This window comes from Pan troglodytes, chromosome 13 (genome assembly GCF_028858775.2).
Source record: "Pan troglodytes isolate AG18354 chromosome 13, NHGRI_mPanTro3-v2.0_pri, whole genome shotgun sequence".
NCBI lineage: Eukaryota > Metazoa > Chordata > Mammalia > Primates > Hominidae > Pan > Pan troglodytes.
In genome coordinates this window covers 20,368,462-20,386,085 of record NC_072411.2, presented here as the reverse complement: position 1 = coordinate 20,386,085, position 17,624 = coordinate 20,368,462, and the positions used below count along the sequence as shown (strand labels likewise).

Genomic DNA, 17,624 nt, shown 5'->3' with positions numbered 1-17,624 from the left:
TACAGGATGAGAAATTACATTTTGGGGGTCATGCAGCCTCCAGCTCCAAGAGTCTGAACTTCCCCACATTGCTCCTGAGGATAACATCACTATTGTAAAACCTAAGATCCGTGCTTGAGATATTTTGCAGACCCTGCATTCAATGGATCAGCTGAGAAACTAGACTGGTAATCTGACTCAACCTGTTCTGCTGTCCCACCCAGGAACAGAAGACAGCAAGAAAAGCTCACTTTGATCCTCTCTGATTCCCTCTCCAATCTGACCAATCAGCACTCCCCACTTCCCAAGCCTTCCTATCTGCCAAATTATCTTTAAAAACTCTGATTTTAGTAATAATAGAGACTGACTTCAGTAATAATAAAACTCCCGGTCTCCCGCCCAGCTGGCTCTGCGTGAATTCCTCTTTCTCCATTGCAGTTCTCCTGTCTTGATAAACCGGCTCTGTCTAGGCAGCCAGCAAGGTGAACCCATTGGGCGGTTACACTGGGATTCACTGGAACCCCTCTGTGGCCTTGTCACTGTGCTGGGACACCGGACTTTCTGAAAGAACAGGTAAGGAGAGCTCTATTCAGCTCTCCGCACCCCACCCCCAACTGGGCTCCCCCGACCCCCTAGGGAAATGAGGGCCAGGCTCCCTCTGCTCTCAATCCCCTCAACCCACTCGCGGTCCTGCCACCTCCCAGGGCCTCAGTTAGGAGGCAGGACCCAGAACCCGCTTTTCACCTTTTTCCCTTCACCCAGCCCCAGGAACCTTAGCCTGGCTCAACTTCCTCTCTTTTGCTCCTGTTGTTTTCTCCTAGATCTTTTGTCCAAGGCCAAGTAACTTTCTGTTCCCCTATGGCTCTAGGAAGGCTTGGAAAACAAAAGCCAGGAAGCAACTCCTTTTTTCTGCTTTCTGCTCTCATACCTCTTCCCTGGGGCAAAGGACACAGCAGCTTAAATAGGGAGAAAAAAGGAATAAAGGGAAAAGGAGGTCGGAGGGATGGGGGAGGAATAACCTGCTGTTTCAGAACTACCAGGTCACCACACATTCCTGCCCTCCTGCCTCCACCTCTGTCCTTGGCTCTCTTGTCCCCAGGATCAGTCAGACCTGTGGCGAGTCAGAGAAGAGAAGGCTGTGAGCCTTTTAGGGACAGGGTCCTCCCTGTGGTCGCTAGCACAGGCCTGGCCTGAGGGAATTGCAAATGCATGCATGTAAAGATCTCAAAACAGCCAGAAAAAGCAAGGTTACCTATTCATGAAAGAGGCCGAGACAGCTGCGGAGAAAAACAAAGCCATGTGGATCTCCTAGGACAGAAATCTGCAGGAAAAACTGCCTTTAGTGAAGTGACACTTGCCTAGGAGCCAGGAGACCTACAAAATGGTGTTTCCATTTTACCATAGGCCAGGTCTTGTCATTGAATCTGGGAGGCAGAAGTAAAGAGAAAAGATCATGGCCTTTGCAGTTGATGCTGCCTTTTGAAACATGGCGCGATGGTGGGTGCAGCTGTGGGTAAGTTCTTAACCCTTAACCTTTCCATAAGTCTCATTTTTCTCATCTGCAAAGCAGACAATCTCCCCATTGCAGTGTTGTGAGGATTAAAGGAGAATATATATCAGAAGACCTAACATAGTACCTGTTTGGCGTATGGAGATGGGGCATTCTCTCCATGTGGACAAGCTCGAGTTGACCCTTGCTTTAAATGTCCCGGAAAGCCAAGGACAATGCCACGGGAACTCTCAGGCTCCCAACAAGAGTAAACTGAAAGAAACAATGATACTGGCCTCACCTTGAAAGTCACTGGCCTGCAGATTCCCATGGCACCCAGCTTCCTGCTTGTTCCCTCCCACGATCCATGCCCCAAGTACACCCACCTCTTGTTCCCATTCCTGTTTCCTGTTCCTTCTTTCTTTCTGTTTCCTTTTAATTGCATTTATTTTATGCTGAATTTATTCCAGAGCCATACGTTTTTGTTTCTTTAGTTTCTTCTGCGCTAACTTTTTCTTCTGGGCAACCTCCTCTTCTGGTTTAGGAACAATTTGTTCCTTTTCAGTAAGGATGATCTCGATGTGGCAGGGAGAGCTCATGTGTGGGTTAATCAACCATGAGCTCTCTAAGTCTGGAGGGGCATTTTACGTGCTTTATTCACCTGGATGTGCTCAATGACCAAAGAATCTACATCTAAACCCTTAAGTTCAGCATTGCTGTCTGCATTTTTAAGCTAGTGCAACAAAAACTCAGCACTCTTTTTGGACCACTGACCTTGTGTCCAGCCTCACTTCTTGGCCTGGGCACTACCAACTCCCCCACTGTAACATCAGAATGGCACTGATATGGTCTGGCTCTGTGTCCCCATCCAAATCTCATCTTGAATTGTAATCTGAATTGTAATCCCCATGTGTTGGGGGAGTGACCTCTTGGTGAGACAGCCAGGTGGGAGGGGGTCCCTGGAAAAACTTCAACCGGCTTGCACCCTGGGGTGGAGCCTTGGGAAATTCACTCCTTTTGCAGTGGGGAGGAGCCTGGCCCCTCCTCTTCCTGTGTGGAACCTGGGATTCTAGCTGCGGGTGGGAAGCACCCTAGTAGGGACTCTAGCCTAACAAGACAACGGAACCCTGTCTTACTCACCATTCAAATTGTCTGCAAGCCTGAATTTTCGTAGCTGTGGGACAAAGAGCCCTGTCTTTAGCTGAACTAAGGAAAAGTCCTGCCACAGTGGGAGGGGATTGGATCATGGGGGCGGTTCCCCCATGCCGTGCTTGTGATAGTGAGTGAATTCCCACGAGATCTGATGGTTTTATAAGGGGCTCTTCCCCCTTCGCTTGGCACTTCTCCTCCTGCCATCTTGTTGAATAAGTCCTTGCTTCCCCTTCGCCTTCTGCCATGAACGTAAGTTTCCTGAGTCTTCCCCAGCCATGCTGAACTGTGTGAGTCACTTTCCTTTATAAATTACCGAGTCTGGGGCAGTTGTTTATGGCAGTGTGAAAACGAACTAATACAGGTACACACTGTCTCTGTAAAGTCACATCGTTCAGACACTTCGTGGCTTTTCATATAAGCACACCCTTGATGACCTGGGCAGTTTCATGAGTGTCCTTTTTTTTGGTTTTGAGACAGAGTCTCACTCTGTCGCCGAAGCTGGAGTGCAGTGGCATCGTGTTGGCTCACTGCAACCTCCATCTCCTGGGTTCAAGCAATTCTCCTGCCTCAGCCTCCCAAGTAGCTGGGATTACAGGTGCCCACCACCACGCCTGGCTGATTGTTATATTTTTAGTAGAGACGGGGTTTCACCATGTTGGCCAGGCTGGTCTCGAACTCCTGACCTCAGGTGATCCACCCACTTCGGCCTCCCAAAGTACTGGGATCACAGGCGTGAGCCACCACGCCCAGTCTCACGAGTGTTCTTAAAGTGAACACAAAGATGGAAACACCTTGATTTGCAAGATTTAGTAGGGTTTTCTGGGTCAAATGAATAGCGAACCATTTTCACAGATCATCTCAAGCCACTTAGGAGAAGACCCCCATCTGCTGTTTCACTTCCATCCTAGGTTCCTCTTCACCCTGAAGTTTGGTCATTAGAACCAGTGAGCCAATAACTTGCCTCCTTACCTCCTGTTGTTCAGCCAGGATGTCTTGGCACCTGTGTGCAAGCTGCTGGGGCTCAGAAAATTATACCTCAAAGTATGGTGCTTCGGTGTGCTGAGCACTTTTAAATGAAAGGAAGTTGGAAGGCCTTAGAAGCGGTCTCAGAACCAAAGACTTTCTAGCCTTCTCTTGTTTCTTCCCCCACCTGTGCAGGGAGGGGATCTCTCTGAAGTTCCCTCCAGAAGGAACACTTTGACCCCCTTCCTAGGAATCTCATCAAATAACCGGAAAGATTAACCACGGGAGAAGAGAAAAGAATAAAAGTTGCTACCACACCCAGGCAGACTTTTCATCTGTTCTTCTGAGGGCCGCTCCAAAAGATTACCGGGGAGACTTTGCCTGCAAAATAAGGCAACCTCTGTTCACCGTGAAGTTCTGCCCCTCACCTTCCTGCAAGTTGGCATTGCCTCCCCTGGAGCTCAGAGGAACTTCATCCCAGGCTATTGTCTGTTTTTTAGGCTCATTCATTTCCCCTAAAAATAATTTATTATGCCTCAAAATTGCCTATGTTCCCCCACCTCCCTCTCCCCTATGAAGAGGGTGCTATTTAAGCTCCAGCCATCTGGCCCTTCTTTGAGCCTCATATTTTGTATGGCTCCTGTGCATACTTGCACATTCATACATTTGCATGCCTTTAATCTGTCTAGTATCGTTTCATTTCAGTGAACCTTCAGAGGGTGGAGGGGAAGCCCTCAGCGATGTTGCTGTGAAGAGGAGGGAGACAGAAAGCAAGGAATCCAGAGTGAGAGAGAGAGAGGAAGCTGAGGGAGCCACGACAGCACAGACAGAGGGGAGGGGTGAGGAATCGAGTAGTTTTCTGGGAAGGGGGGCCTGCAGTGCTTTAGGCAGAGGGAACAACATGTGCAAATATCTGGAGGTAAGAAAGAATAGCCTGGACTTCGTTTTGTTTTGTTTTGTTTTGTTTTGTTTCGAGATAGAGTCTCTCTGTTGCCCTGGCTGGAGTGCAGTGGCTCCATCTCAGCTCACTGTGACCTCCGCCTCCTAGGTTCAAGTGATTCTCCCGCCTCAGCCTCCTGAGCAGGCACACACCACCACGCCCAGGTAATTTTTATATTTTTAGTAGAGATGGGGTTTCACCATGTTGCCTGGGCTGATCTCAAATTCCTAGGCTCAAGTGACCCACAAGCCTTGGCCTCCCAAAGTGCTGGGATTGCAGGCATGAGCCACAGCACCTGACCAAATAGCCTGTACTTCTACAGAGCTGGATCCCTAAAGCAGGCACATGTGGAGACGGGAAGTGGAGGCAGACCCTGACCCTGCAGTCCTGTTTAGGAGTTTGGTTCCGTGTTTTGTTGTGGTTCAATTCAAGGCAAGTTGAGTGTGACCAGCACCTCTGGGAACTGTACCTTTGGATCTCCTGAGGAAGCCAAGGTGTGCTGGAACTGTCAGCACCAGCCTGCAGCTGGTCAGCCAGGTCTGTGTCTGGCCATGTGAGAATTTCCCCAGGGCAGGGTGCTTCCCTCAGAGACCGGAGTAGCTGGAGAGACAATGGATTTCAACAACAGAGTGAAGCTAGAACAAAAGCTTCCAGACAAAGGTGGGGAAACCCCTGTCCATCCTTCACAAGACCCTATACAATCTGGCCCCTTCCCCCACCTCCCTAACGTCATTTCCACTTCTCCCCTCCGACCTCCCTGCTCCAACTTCAAATGTGCCAGGCCCGCTCCTGCCTCAGGGCCTCTGCCCTTGTCTCCCCTCTGCCTGGAATGCTCTTTCCCCGGATTTCCACTTGGTTCACTTCCTCTTTGCTCCATCGTCACCTTCTCAGTGTAGGCTGTCCTTGGCCACACTGTTGAGAAATGCATCTGCCCCCTATACCCAGCCCTTCCCATCCCTTGTCCCACTGCTGCCCTGCTTATCATCCTGGATGCTCTATAATGACTTATTCCTTGTTTATTGGCTGTGCCTCTCACTAGAATATAAGAGCAGGCATTTTTATCCATTGTGATTTCTCTAGGGCCCAGAGCCTGGCACATAGCAGATGTTCAATAAATGTGTGCTAATAAATGAAGGGTTGGTGGTAGGGATGTGGCAGGTTTGTGTGAAGCACTGCCCCCACACCGTGGTCACCATGAGGTCCGCGACAAATGATAATACCAGCAACAGACCTTCTCCCCGGGTCTAGTCCTACTGGGGTTTACAGTACCCTCAATAATGACCTCAACAGCTGCCACCCAGCTACACTCTTCCCTTGGTTCTAGTTTAATCCCTGAGGACTGAGCTCTGCCCTCATGCTTTTGAACAGCTGGGATTTCTGAACACTGTCCCCATTCAGGCTGCCTATACCTCACTCATGCATTAATTCACTGCATGCCTCCGGGGCCAGGCCCTGTAGGATGGTCTGCAGCCACAGAGATGAGATGGTCACAGCCCCTTGCGCCGCTCCCTGGTCTGGCTCACCCCTGAGGTCTGAGCTTGCCCACAGACTCAGGGCAGCTGCACACCTTTTGTTGGGTAAATCAAACAGTCCTAGGTTTCAGGCCAGGCTGGGCCATGCTTGCAGTGGGCCCCTGCAGAGCCAGTCCCCTTCTTTTGCTGCTGAGGCTTCCCAAGACCACACAGCTGGATGGGGGCAATGCCAGGACTCAAAGCCAGATGCACAGTCAAGGCCACTGCCATTTGTGCTATACACCACATCAACTCTGTAAATCCACTCTCAAAAGAGGATCAACTGTGTACAATTTACTACCCCAGGGTGCTGTGAAGTTCAAAAAAATAACATATATGAGAGTGTTTACAAACTGATAAATATGTCTTACAAATCTGGACTTTTCCCCAGAGCCTTGCGCTGTGACTTGTACACAGCGGGTGCTCACAAAATGCTTTTGGGTTGGATTCTCAGCCCGCAGGCCGTCCTGCATGGTGCTTCCTCCCCACCTCTCTGCCCTTGCTCCATCTCCCATACCCCCCACCCACTCACCAGTCACTGAGCACTCCAGCGGACCAGGTGCCCAGCCAGGTGCCCAGGATGCAAGAAGGAAGGCCAGGCCCCGCCTGTGAGACATTCACAGCCCAGTTGGGAGAGACAGACAAGGAAGCAGACAAAATGCAGTGTGAAAAGTGCATGGCAGAGTATGCCAGGCTGCCATGGGAACAGAGGGGAGGGCTTGTAACCACAAGAATGAAAACAGCTCCTTACATCTGTGCATTGCTTTCTGCTTTTCAAAGGGCTGGGTGTGAAAGGTGGGGGAGGGATAGAGAATGAAGACATGGCGTTTTCCCAGTCCCATTTGTCCACATTCCGGGGCTGTCACCTTCGTTGAGCTTACGCTCTTTCAATGGAAAAAAAGGAAGGACATAGAGAGACTCTTTCCTACCCAGAAATGAAGGATTTTTAGCAGCTGTGTTGCACAATCATTGCCCGATGTTTGTTTTTCAGAAGGGCTTTGCCGTATCCGCTGACACTGAGCTGTAAAGATCCAAGCATTAAAAATGTGCAGCGCTGCCTCCCAGGAGCAGAATTCTCACCTCTGCTTAATGAGCCACTCCACACGTCCTTCTAGCTTAGTGCCCAAATGACATGAATTGTCCAAATAGAGTGAGTGAGCCCTTGTGGTGGTTTGGCTCCTAAGTGTGGCATATAAGCAGGCTGGGGTAGGTGATGCTGTGGTAGCAACCCCCAAATCTGGGCCTTAAAAGTACAGAGGCTTATTTATTGCCCTGCCACAGGCCCATGATGCAGTGGGCTCTGCTCCCCGCCACCCTCACCGGGGGCCCAAGGTCTGGGGCCCCATCAGGGGCATGTACGACAGAGAAGGGCACCTTGGCTCTCAAATGCTTTCGCGGGGAAGTGACCCTGCGCATATGAAATCCACCGGCCAGAGCAGTCATGTGGCCACACCTACCTTCAAAGGGGCCAGGAGGAGGATGGGGACAGTGCCCGGCCAACAGCACTGTTGCACACACAGGGTCCAGGGCAGAGCCCGCTCCTGCACTAAACTCCAGCCCTGCTGTCTCTGAGGGGCCCTAAGGCCCTACTAAGAGCTGACCCACTCTCCCCACACCTCTGCTTCAGATATGCTGAGAATCTGGTGGGGGCAGTGAGTTAACATCACCCTTATTTAGGCTGGACTTCCAAATGCTGCCTGAGGGGTGTGTGTGTGTGGGTGTGTGTGTGTGAGGTGTGAGGTGAGCGGTGTGTGTGGAGGTATAGTGTGTATGTGTGTGTGTGGGGTATACCACACAGGTGTAGTATGTTGCACATGTGTGGTAAGTGTGATGTGTATGTGGTATGTGTTTGTATTGTGTGTGCATGGTATGTTGTATGTGGTGTGTTTGTGTGTTGTGTGGCACGTTGCGTGTGTGTGGTATGTGCAATGTGCGTGGCATGTGGTGCATGTGGTATGTGTTTGTGTGTGCCGTGTGTGGTGTGTATGTTGTGTGTGTGGTTATGTGTGATGTGTGTGGTATGTGGTTTGTGTATGTGGTATGTGTGTGCTGTATGTGTGTGTGGTATGTTGCATGTGCGTGATGTGTGTGGTATGTGTCATGTGTGGTATGTGTAATGTGTATGTGGTATGTGGTGTGTGGTGTATGTGGTATGTGTGTGTGGTATGTTGCATGTGTGTGGTGTGTTTGTGTGTTGTGTGTGGGGTATGTGTGATGTGTGTGGTGTGTTTGTGTGTTGTCTGTGTGTGGGGTATGTTGTGTTTCTGTGGTGTTTGTGTTGTGCGTACAGTATGTTGCATGTGTGGTGTTTGTGTTTTATGTGTGTGTGCCATGTTGCATGTGTGTGGTATGTTTGTGTTGTGTGTATGGTATGTGTGATGTGTGTGGTATGTGTGATGTGTATGTGATATACATTGTGCATATGTGGTTATGTGGTATGTGTATGCAGTATGTGTTTGTGTGCTGTGTGTGTGGTATGTTGTGTGGTGTGTTTGTGTATGGTATGTGTGATGTGTGTGGTATGTGTAATGTGTATGTGGTGTGTGTTTGTGTGTCGTGTGTGTGTGGCTTGTGTGATGTGTGTGGCATGTGTGATGTGTATGTGATGTGTGGTGTATGTGGTATGTTTGTGTGTTGTGTTTGTGGCATGTGATGTGTGTGGTGTGATGTGTATGTGGTATGTTTGTGTGTGATATGTGTGATGTGTATGTGTGTCTTCTGTGACTGCAGCTGGTGGGCAGCGGTCATGTGGGTGGGTCACGTGGCACCCACAGGAGCCCTTTGCTTCAGGTGTGGCCGAGGCCTTTTTCCTCAGAAGGGGCTGCATGGGCTTGAGAGGCTCTGCCCCCAGGTATTTAGAGAATGTCAGCCTCAGTGTTGGCTTCCCTAAAAGTAGTGAATCTTGACCTCTAGGGCACACACGGGTCAGCTCAGAGAGAAGCTTGTGCAGACAGCAGCCTCTGGATCTTGCCTGTGGACAGTCTGAGTGGCTCCCAGGCCAGCCTGAAACTGCATTTAACAAGGGCCAGGTGGTGCAGATGCTCCTTCTCCAAAACCTGACCCAACTTCACTCCGCATCTTCCTCTCGGAGGAAGTTTTAGGAGAGACCGATCTTTAGCAGTGAGGCCTCCGGCCAGCTCTGTCATACGAGGACAGAACAGTGACCGCGTGACTGAGATGCCCATTCAGGGCTCCTGGGTGCCCTGTGTGCTACTGCGTCAAACCCACTCCCCAAAAGCACCCTACTACAGGGCGGGGCACCCCAGGGTCTCCAGGGGGCTTTGCTGCTCCACAAAAGGGTGCTGCTGTGGCCCCTACCTCCTCACTGCGGCCACGGCCTTGACCTGTGACCCCCTACCTCCTCACTGCAGCCACGGCCTTGACCTGGGACCCCCTACCTCCTCACTGCGGCCACGGCCTTGACCTGGGACCCCCTACCTCCTCACTGTGGACACAACCTGGACAGGGAAACAGCACAGGCTTTACGTGCGGATGCTACAGGTCCCCATGCCGGCCCCACTGCCTGCAGCTTTGTGTAGTGGACCTAACCTCTCTGAGCCACTGCTTTCCACAGGGACCTGGGGACAAATCCCTGCCTTTTTTTTTTTTTTTTTTGAGACAATCTCGCTTTGTCACTCAGGCTGGAGTGCAGTGGCGTGATCTCGGCTCACTGCAACCTCTGCCTCCCGGGTTCAAGCGATTCTCCCACCTCAGCCTTCAGAGTAGCTGGGATTACAGGTGCCACCACCACACCCGGCTAATTTTTGTACTTTTAGTAGAAATGGGGTTTCACCATGTTGGCCAGGCTGGCTCAAACTCTTGACCTCAAGTGATCCACCTGCCTTGGCCTCCCAAAGTGCTGGGATTACAGGTGTGAGCCACCATGCCCAGCCTACCTGCCTTTCTCTAAAGGATTCATGGTGGCTGAATGAGAAGGTGAGGAAACAGCCTGAGGCACTGTGTGGGAGCTGGGATGTTGTTCCCTGAAAGAAGCTCCAGCATGGAGCTGGGCAGAACAGGCCAAAGGGAAGCTTCACCTCAGGTGAGGCACCAAAAGCCAACTCTGCCACCTCTGTGGAGGGCCACCCCAGCGCCGACCTCGTCAGGGGTTGGTGGGAGCTGCTGTTCGCCTGGGGACATGGCCTGGGCTACACCTCACGGCTCCCTCCTCGGGCCACAGGCCTTCACGCTGGCTGGATCTCTCTAGCTGTATCCAGGCTTTCTTCCTCCTGCCCTTTGCTGGGCTGTCAGCTCAGCCTTCCCCAGGTTAATGCAACCTCTGAATAATTCAGCAAATCTCCTCTTGCTCAACTGAAGATCTTAGGAGGCAAAACAAAATCGATTCATATGGATGCAAGCATTTTCCCACCAGCTGCCACCAGCTCAGGCACAGATGGCTTCTGACACCCATTTGGCTGACAAGGAAAGCCTTAGGGCTGCATTCAAAATGGCTCCAACGGGAGTTGTTAGGAGGTAGAGGAAGTGAAGGGTCTCCAGGCTTAGGAGAGGGAGGCACTGACGGGACAGGATGGGAAGCTGTGGCCCAGCTCCCGAGTGGTCTTTGCACCTGTGACATCGGTTGTGCTTCCTCTGCAGGGGTGGAGTCCAGACTGCGAGGCTGGGCCATCTGCAGGGACCAGCACAGGACAATCAGGTGTCAGGACGTGGGCACGTGGCTCCGGACCTGGGGATCTGGGGCTGAGGGCAGCCTCCAGCTGCTGCCACAGCAATGTCACCAGGTGATGGGGACCTTTCAGAGGAGCCTAATCCAGAGGGGACAAGACTGGGGTCTGCAGGCCTCGCCGCAGCAGCCTCTCCCATGTGGCCCCCAGAGAAGTGTGTGCTGAGCTGACCTTGACGCGGCAGGACCTCTGGGGCCTCCCCACACGCCACACTCCCTTCCCTTCTCTCACACAGGTCATGTGTCCAGCAAACACTTCCTGAACAGCGACATGGTCCAGTACTGGGAAGAAGAGGTGCATGTGGCCCACTGCTGCCCCTTACAGAGGTCCCAGCTGGCAGGGGCGTCAGCAACATCAATAAAACCGTACTGGGGGCTTGAGAATGTTGTGTGAGGCAGTGCTGCCAACCCTGACTCACCTCCCTGCCACCTGAGACATCTCCAAAAGTATCACCCTGGGCCAGCTCTAATTCAGTCACTGCTTGACAACTGCACCTTGGGCAATGACTGGTGAATGGAAACTATGCTCCGTTTCCTCAGGCTTTAACTCTGTGCCAGGCACTGTCCAAGGTGCTTTAAAAATATTCACTCAAACCAACCCCAGGGGCTGGGCACTGTCATTATTCCCATTTACATATGAGGGAAGCTGAGGCACGGAGAAGCTCAGGAACATGCCCACAGCAGTGAGTTGCAGAGCCGGGATCTTAGCCCGGGTGGTCTGGCTCTGAGGCCAGACGCTGCCTGGAGAGGCGCCCACAGATTTGCCCCCCGGCAAGGGCACCTCAGTGGACTCCAGGCTTCCAGGACTCTGATTCCAGATCCTTCCTGCCTCAGAAAATCAACAAAGACATGTATGCTTCAGGCCTGCAGAGCTGCTCACAGCTATGGAACCAGAAGTGCCTTCCCAATCTGCTGTGCTTAACCCTGAAGTGGACCAGCCCAGGGACCTGGGAAAGTGAGGGTGTCCCTGCTGTGGGGGAAAAGGGCTAGGACTTTGGTCTTTCACAAGTGGATAAAATTAGGGAAAATTCAACACTGACGTTGATTTCAGGTCTTGGAAAACCAAGCCAGTGAGCTGAAAGTGTCCACCTGATGGGGATGGGTAAAAGCGAGCATAATTCCAGCCAGGCTGTGAGCTGTCCGTGCTTAACTAGCGAGCCAGCGTCAAGGGGTTAAGACTCTGGCAGGTCTCATTTGATGATGACAATGAAGTCTATAAACACGCAGGGTGTGATGATAGAGCAGTGACACTGCCGTCCATGTGGCATGTGGACGCCGGCTCCCTCCCTCTCTCCACGTGGGCTCTGCTCCTCAGTTTGCTCCTCAGGCCCAGGCCCCAGCTTAGGCCCTGCAGCCTTTGTAATGCTTTCAGGGTTTGGCATGAGCACCCTGTCCTCACAGCCTGCTGGGGAGAGGGTAGGAGAGGTATGGGGTAGGGGTGGGCTGTATTAGTTCATTCTCGCATTGTTATAAAGAACTACCTGAGACTGGGTAAATTTATAAATAAAAGAGGTTTAACTGGCTCATGGTTCCACAGGCTGTACAGGAAGCACGACGGCTTCTGGGGAGGCCTCGGGAAACTTACAAACATGGCGGAAGGTGAAGGGGAAGCAGGCACGTCCTACACGACTGGAGCAGGAAGGAGAGAGCGAAGGGGAAAGTGCCACATACTTTTAAATAACCAGATTTCGTGAGAACTCATGAGACAGCACCAGGGGGACAGTGCTAAACCATTAGAAGCCACCCCCACGATCCAATCACCTCCCACCAGGCCCCACCTCCAACACTGGGGATTACAATTCAACATGAGATTTGGTTGGGGACACAGATTCAAACCATGTCATGGGTAATAACAAGAGTCTGGGTCCATTGCTATGACTTACCTTTGACCTCTAGCGGGGAGCAAGGCTCTTTGGGGAGCAAGGTCTCTAGGGGGCTGAGACTGGAAGAAATCCAAAGCTAGGGTGGCTCTGAGTCCAGGTGGCTCTGGACTTCTTACAAGCCAGTCCTCATCACTCCAACCCTCTGTTGTTATAATAGTAATAATATTCCTTACAGAATAATAATCCTTTATATTAAATTCTCTCTGTTCACATTACAGTACGGTTTCAATCTCTTGGTTGGACCCTGATAAAGCCTACATAAACTATCGCATTCCTGGCTTGGTACAGGCTGTTCCCATGGCCAGTTTCACTTGCCTAAGTGAAGGTGGAGTGGTTAAGGGCACAGGCATTAGAGCCAGACTGCCTGGGTTCAGTTCCCAAGCCCAGCACTGGCTGGTGAGAAGCCATTCGACTTCTTTATGCCTTGATTTCCCTACCTGTAAGATGGGGATAATAGGATAGTTGTGGAAATTTTATGAGTTCTTATATGTAAAGCACTTGGCACAAAATAAGTGTTAAATAAGTGTTTGGTATTATTGTTGTTGACTTCCTTCCATTCACTCCTAGGGGTTTCAGCAACAGGGTCACCTCTCCTGGGAAGTCCTCCCTGACTACCTCCCATCCCAGCTGAGTTGGCTGCCCTCCTCCTATGCTCCCTCACACATCTTCACAGCACTGAACTCACATATTGTCACTGCAGGTGTACTTGTCAGACAGTCTCTTCTGTAGAACTCTGAGCTGGCTGAGGGTACTCACAGCAAGTGTCCCCAGGACCTCACACTGCACCTGACTGAGTGAGGGGTAACCGTGTTAGTGGAGGTGCTCTGAGAACCAGACACAAAGACAGGATTGCATGAGTCAGAGCCATATTGGGGGAACTGCCTGTGAAGGACAAAGAAGGAGGGGATAGAAGGCAGGGAGATCCTTCAGACCACAGTACAGGTGTGACACCCGTGGAGGAGTGGGGACGATGGGCCTCAGACTTCAGAGCAGTTCTGAGAAAGGCTTGCCCAGGCCACTGCGGAGTTCTCGAGCCACAGTCACCTACTGGAGGAGTCCCACGATCCACTTGCGGCAGTACTGTCCCCACGCTCCATCGCTGGTGGAAAGCAGCCTGTGGAGGCAAAGCACGGGTGGACGGAGAGAAACAGCAGCTGGGGCTGTCAGTCAAATCCGCTCTGCAGCAGGTCTGAGTGGCACATTTTCATGGGCACCACAGTAACCGACAGACAGAAGGCTGGCCGTGCCCCAAGAATGCAGGGCCAGAAGCAGGGATGCCAGAATCTGTCACCTTGATGCAGGGAGAGGGTGGAGGTCCAGGGTACCTCTGAGTAGGCCTTCATGCTTACACACAGTCACACGCTGCATGATGACATTCAGTCGGCGAGGAACCACGTATATGACAGTGTCCCATGAGATTAATACCACAGTGTTTTTACTTTTCTATGTTTTGATACACAAATCCTTACCATTGCGTTACAGCTGCCCACGGTATTCAGCACAACAACGTGCTTTACAGGTTTGGAGCCCACTAGCAAAGGTGACACCATCTAGCCTAGGTGTGTAGGAGGCTGTGCCATCTAGGTTTGTGTAAGTACACTATGATGTTCACACAAAGATGGAATTGCCTTCCAAGGCATTTCTCAGAACATATCCCTGTCGTTAAGTGATGTGTGACCGTAAATATATATAGTGCTAAGTCCTTATTATTTGAATTAATAAAATCACTTAAAATTCCCCTATAACACAACCACTTTAAATTTTGTGAATTTCCTCCTAGGTTTTATCATGTTTACATTATTGCAATCACCATGCAGATTGTACATTTGTAAAAAAAGATTTGATATTTATAACTAGTATTTCCCCATGCTTCTACTGTAGTCTTCATAATTATACTTTTTAATGGCTGAAAATGTTCAACAAGTAGATACCTCCAAAGTCACTGCTATTCAACATTTCCATTATTGTTATTTTGTTGTATTTCTATCTAATGCTTTTATGTACCTCTTTGGGCATGTAGTATTCAGTTTCTATGGATTACAGCCCTAGGAAATACATAGGTTTGAAATTACTGGGTCACAAGATAAACTTTTATGATTGTATCAAGTTTTGCCAAATTGCTTTCCAAAAACATTATGCCAATTAATAAAGAGTATGAGTTATCTATTTCTTCATACCAAGTTACCCCACCAAATGGCTTACTACAACACGGATTTATTGTCTTGTTGTTTCTGTGGGTCAGGAATCCAGGCACAGGTTAGCTGCTTCTCTGCTCCAGGGGCTCTCAAGGCTGCAGTGAAGGTGCTGGCTGAGGCTGGGGTGCTATGATTTGGCTTTGTGTCCCCACCCCCATCTCATCTTGAATTGTAATCCCATAATCCCTGTGTATCATGGGAGGGACCTGGTAGGAGGTAACTGAATCATGGGGATGGTTTCCCCATGCTGTTCTCATGATAGCGAGTGAGTTCTCAAGAGATCTGATGATTTTCTACTTCCATTTTCCCTGCTGACACTCATTCTCTCTCCTGTCGCCCTGTGAAAAGGTGCTTTCTGCCATGATTGTAAGTTTCCTGAGGCCTCCCCAGCCATGTGGAACTGTGAGTTAATTAAACCTCTTTTCTTTATAAATCACACAGTTTTGGGTATTTCTTCACAGCAGCATGAGAATGGATTAATACATGCGGTCTCATCTGAAAGCTTGAGTAGGGAAGGATTCTATTCCAGGCTCACACGGTTCTTGGTAGGATTCAGTGCCTTGTGGCCCGAGGGCCCCAGCTGTTAGCTGGCTGTTTGCTCAGAGGCTGCCTTTAGTTCCTCGCCATGTGGGTCTCTCCAACATGGCAACTTGCTTCAAGATAAAACATGTGAAGCCAAGAAGACAAGGGCCTCTTAGCAAGACAGAAGTCATAATCTGTTGTAATCTAATCACTGAGGTGATATCCCCTCAATGTTGCTGTATTCTATTGTTTAGAACCAAGAGGAGCAAGGGGAGTGGATTATGAACCAGGGCCAAAAATATTAGGACCAGGGATCATTAGGGTCATCTTAGAAGCTGCCTAACACAAATGTCACCAAGGGCATATGCTTGTATCAATTTTACCAGAACCTTACTAACACTGAATGCTTTAGTATTTTAAAATTACCAGTACGGGCCAGGTGAAGTGACTCACGCCTGTAATCCCAGCACTTTGGGAGGCTGAGGTGGGTGGATCTCTTGAGAACAGAAGTTCAAGACCAGCCTGGGTAACACAGTAAAACCCCATCTCTACAAAAAATAAAAAAAAAATTAGCTGGGCATGGTGGTGCACACCTGTATTCCCAGTACTAGGGGGGCTGAGGTGGGAGGGTTGATTGAGTCCAGGAGGCCAAGGCTGAGTAAGACTCTTCTCAAAAGAAAAAGAAAAGAAAAAAAGAAAGAAAGAAAGAGAGAAAGAAAAAGAAAAACATTCCCCGTAGAGTAGGTGTAAAGGACCACCTTCCATGCTAATGCCCTCTTCTCCAGCCTGGTGTTTTCTTCTCCAGCCTGGTGTTTCCCCCTAAGGCCACGTGTGTCCTCTGCTTTCAGCTGCTGCCAAGTACCTTCCAGAAGATGCCAACTGATAGCCACTTGAAAAATTGCCCTAACTGAACTGGGGCTTTGAAAAGCTTTAAAATAAAGCTGTATTAGGCAGCAGCGAGTTCTCTGGAAATTGCTGGTATTTGGGCAGCAACTCCAAGACCTGAACACCTTATGCCATTTAGGAGCACTAACATTTAGAAAATCAATCTTTTTTTAAAGCCTACTATATACCCTCACCAGGCTCCACATTTCGCAAACTTTCTTTCACTTTCATCATCAAAACAATCCTGAAAGATAGATAGGAATGCACCCATTTTACAGACAGGAAACTCAGGACCAGAAGTCACTTGTTCCAGATCGCCCTGTTAAAGTGGTAGGCCAGGATTTGAACCCATGGCTGGCTGCCCAGTCTGCTCTCTCCCTACCTCCTGAGATCCCCTTTCCTCAGCTGGTGCCTCCTAGAGCTCCATGACACCCTGCCCTTCCGTCCTGTTCCCCCTGCTGCACTAAACATGGTAGGCTGGTTGTCCCTTTCTCTTCAGTTAGCTGGAGGGGTCTCCTCGGAAGTTCTGCTCAGTGACTATTTTTTCCTAATAAAAATAGTGAGCCTGAAAAAGTTACTTCTAACCCAGCATGAGGAAAAGGGCTATGGAGTCCACAGTATAAGTCTGCACCATGAAACTTTCAGGCTAAATAGGACAGTATAAATTTAGTGTTTTAAGAATGATACCTGGAACCAGACTGCCAGCTTCAAATCCTTGTTCTGCCACTTACAAAGTTTTATGATTTAGGGCAAATTTCTTCACCTTTCTGTGACGTTCCCTTTCCTGTAAAATTGAAATAATAATATTACCAACCACATGCCCCAATTGGGAATAAATGAAAAAATGTCTCTGAACACCTAGCACAGTGTCTGGAGGATAATAAAGGCCCCATTATGTTACTATAGGGACATGGTGGGGAGGAGACAGGCAGGAGGCCTCGCCGGGTGAGGACCCATGCATTGATCTGGAACTCAGCCTGTGATCTACACACACATGGGGATCAGGTTTGTGTGTGTGTGCGCGCCCAGCTCCAGGCAAGGCTGAGTGGAACCTTGCATTGTGGACACTGGTGGGGACTGAGGCAGCAGGGCTAGGAGGGTCAGTGAAGAGCAGAGCCAGCATCAGCGCCATGACTCTGAGACTCCCCTCCCTGTATTCTGGCTGTGTCCAGATGTGCGTGTTTGTGTTTGTGTGTGTGTGTGTGTGTGCCTGCAAAGGGTGGGGGGCAGGCTGAGGAGGGGGAGTCTTTGTGTGTTGTAGTTTTCTGTAAGTCGGCCAAGTCCTGGGTCTGTTTATGATTGCTCTGGGATGTCGGGCATCTTTGCAAGTTCATACCCAGAGAACCATGAACCTGGGATGGGGAGAAGCGAGGCCTAAGCCAGGAGAACAATGTTCACAAGGGATCTAGGACAGAGTGCTAATG

The 17,624-nt window shown here is 50.1% G+C and overlaps 1 long non-coding RNA gene and 1 pseudogene across 1 annotated transcript; both read right to left on the bottom strand.

The window, feature by feature from the left end:
- Positions 1 to 1,856: 1,856 nt before the first annotated feature.
- LOC100615941 (large ribosomal subunit protein uL22-like) lies at positions 1,857 to 3,529 on the bottom strand (annotated as a pseudogene).
- A 10,487-nt stretch (positions 3,530 to 14,016) lies between these two features.
- On the bottom strand, positions 14,017 to 16,984 carry LOC134807014 (uncharacterized). The gene is made up of 2 exons (XR_010149702.1): positions 16,888 to 16,984; positions 14,017 to 15,863 (listed from the first exon to the last, which is right to left on the bottom strand). It is a non-coding gene; the product is annotated as an uncharacterized LOC134807014 (long non-coding RNA).
- Between the last annotated feature and the right edge of the window lie 640 nt (positions 16,985 to 17,624).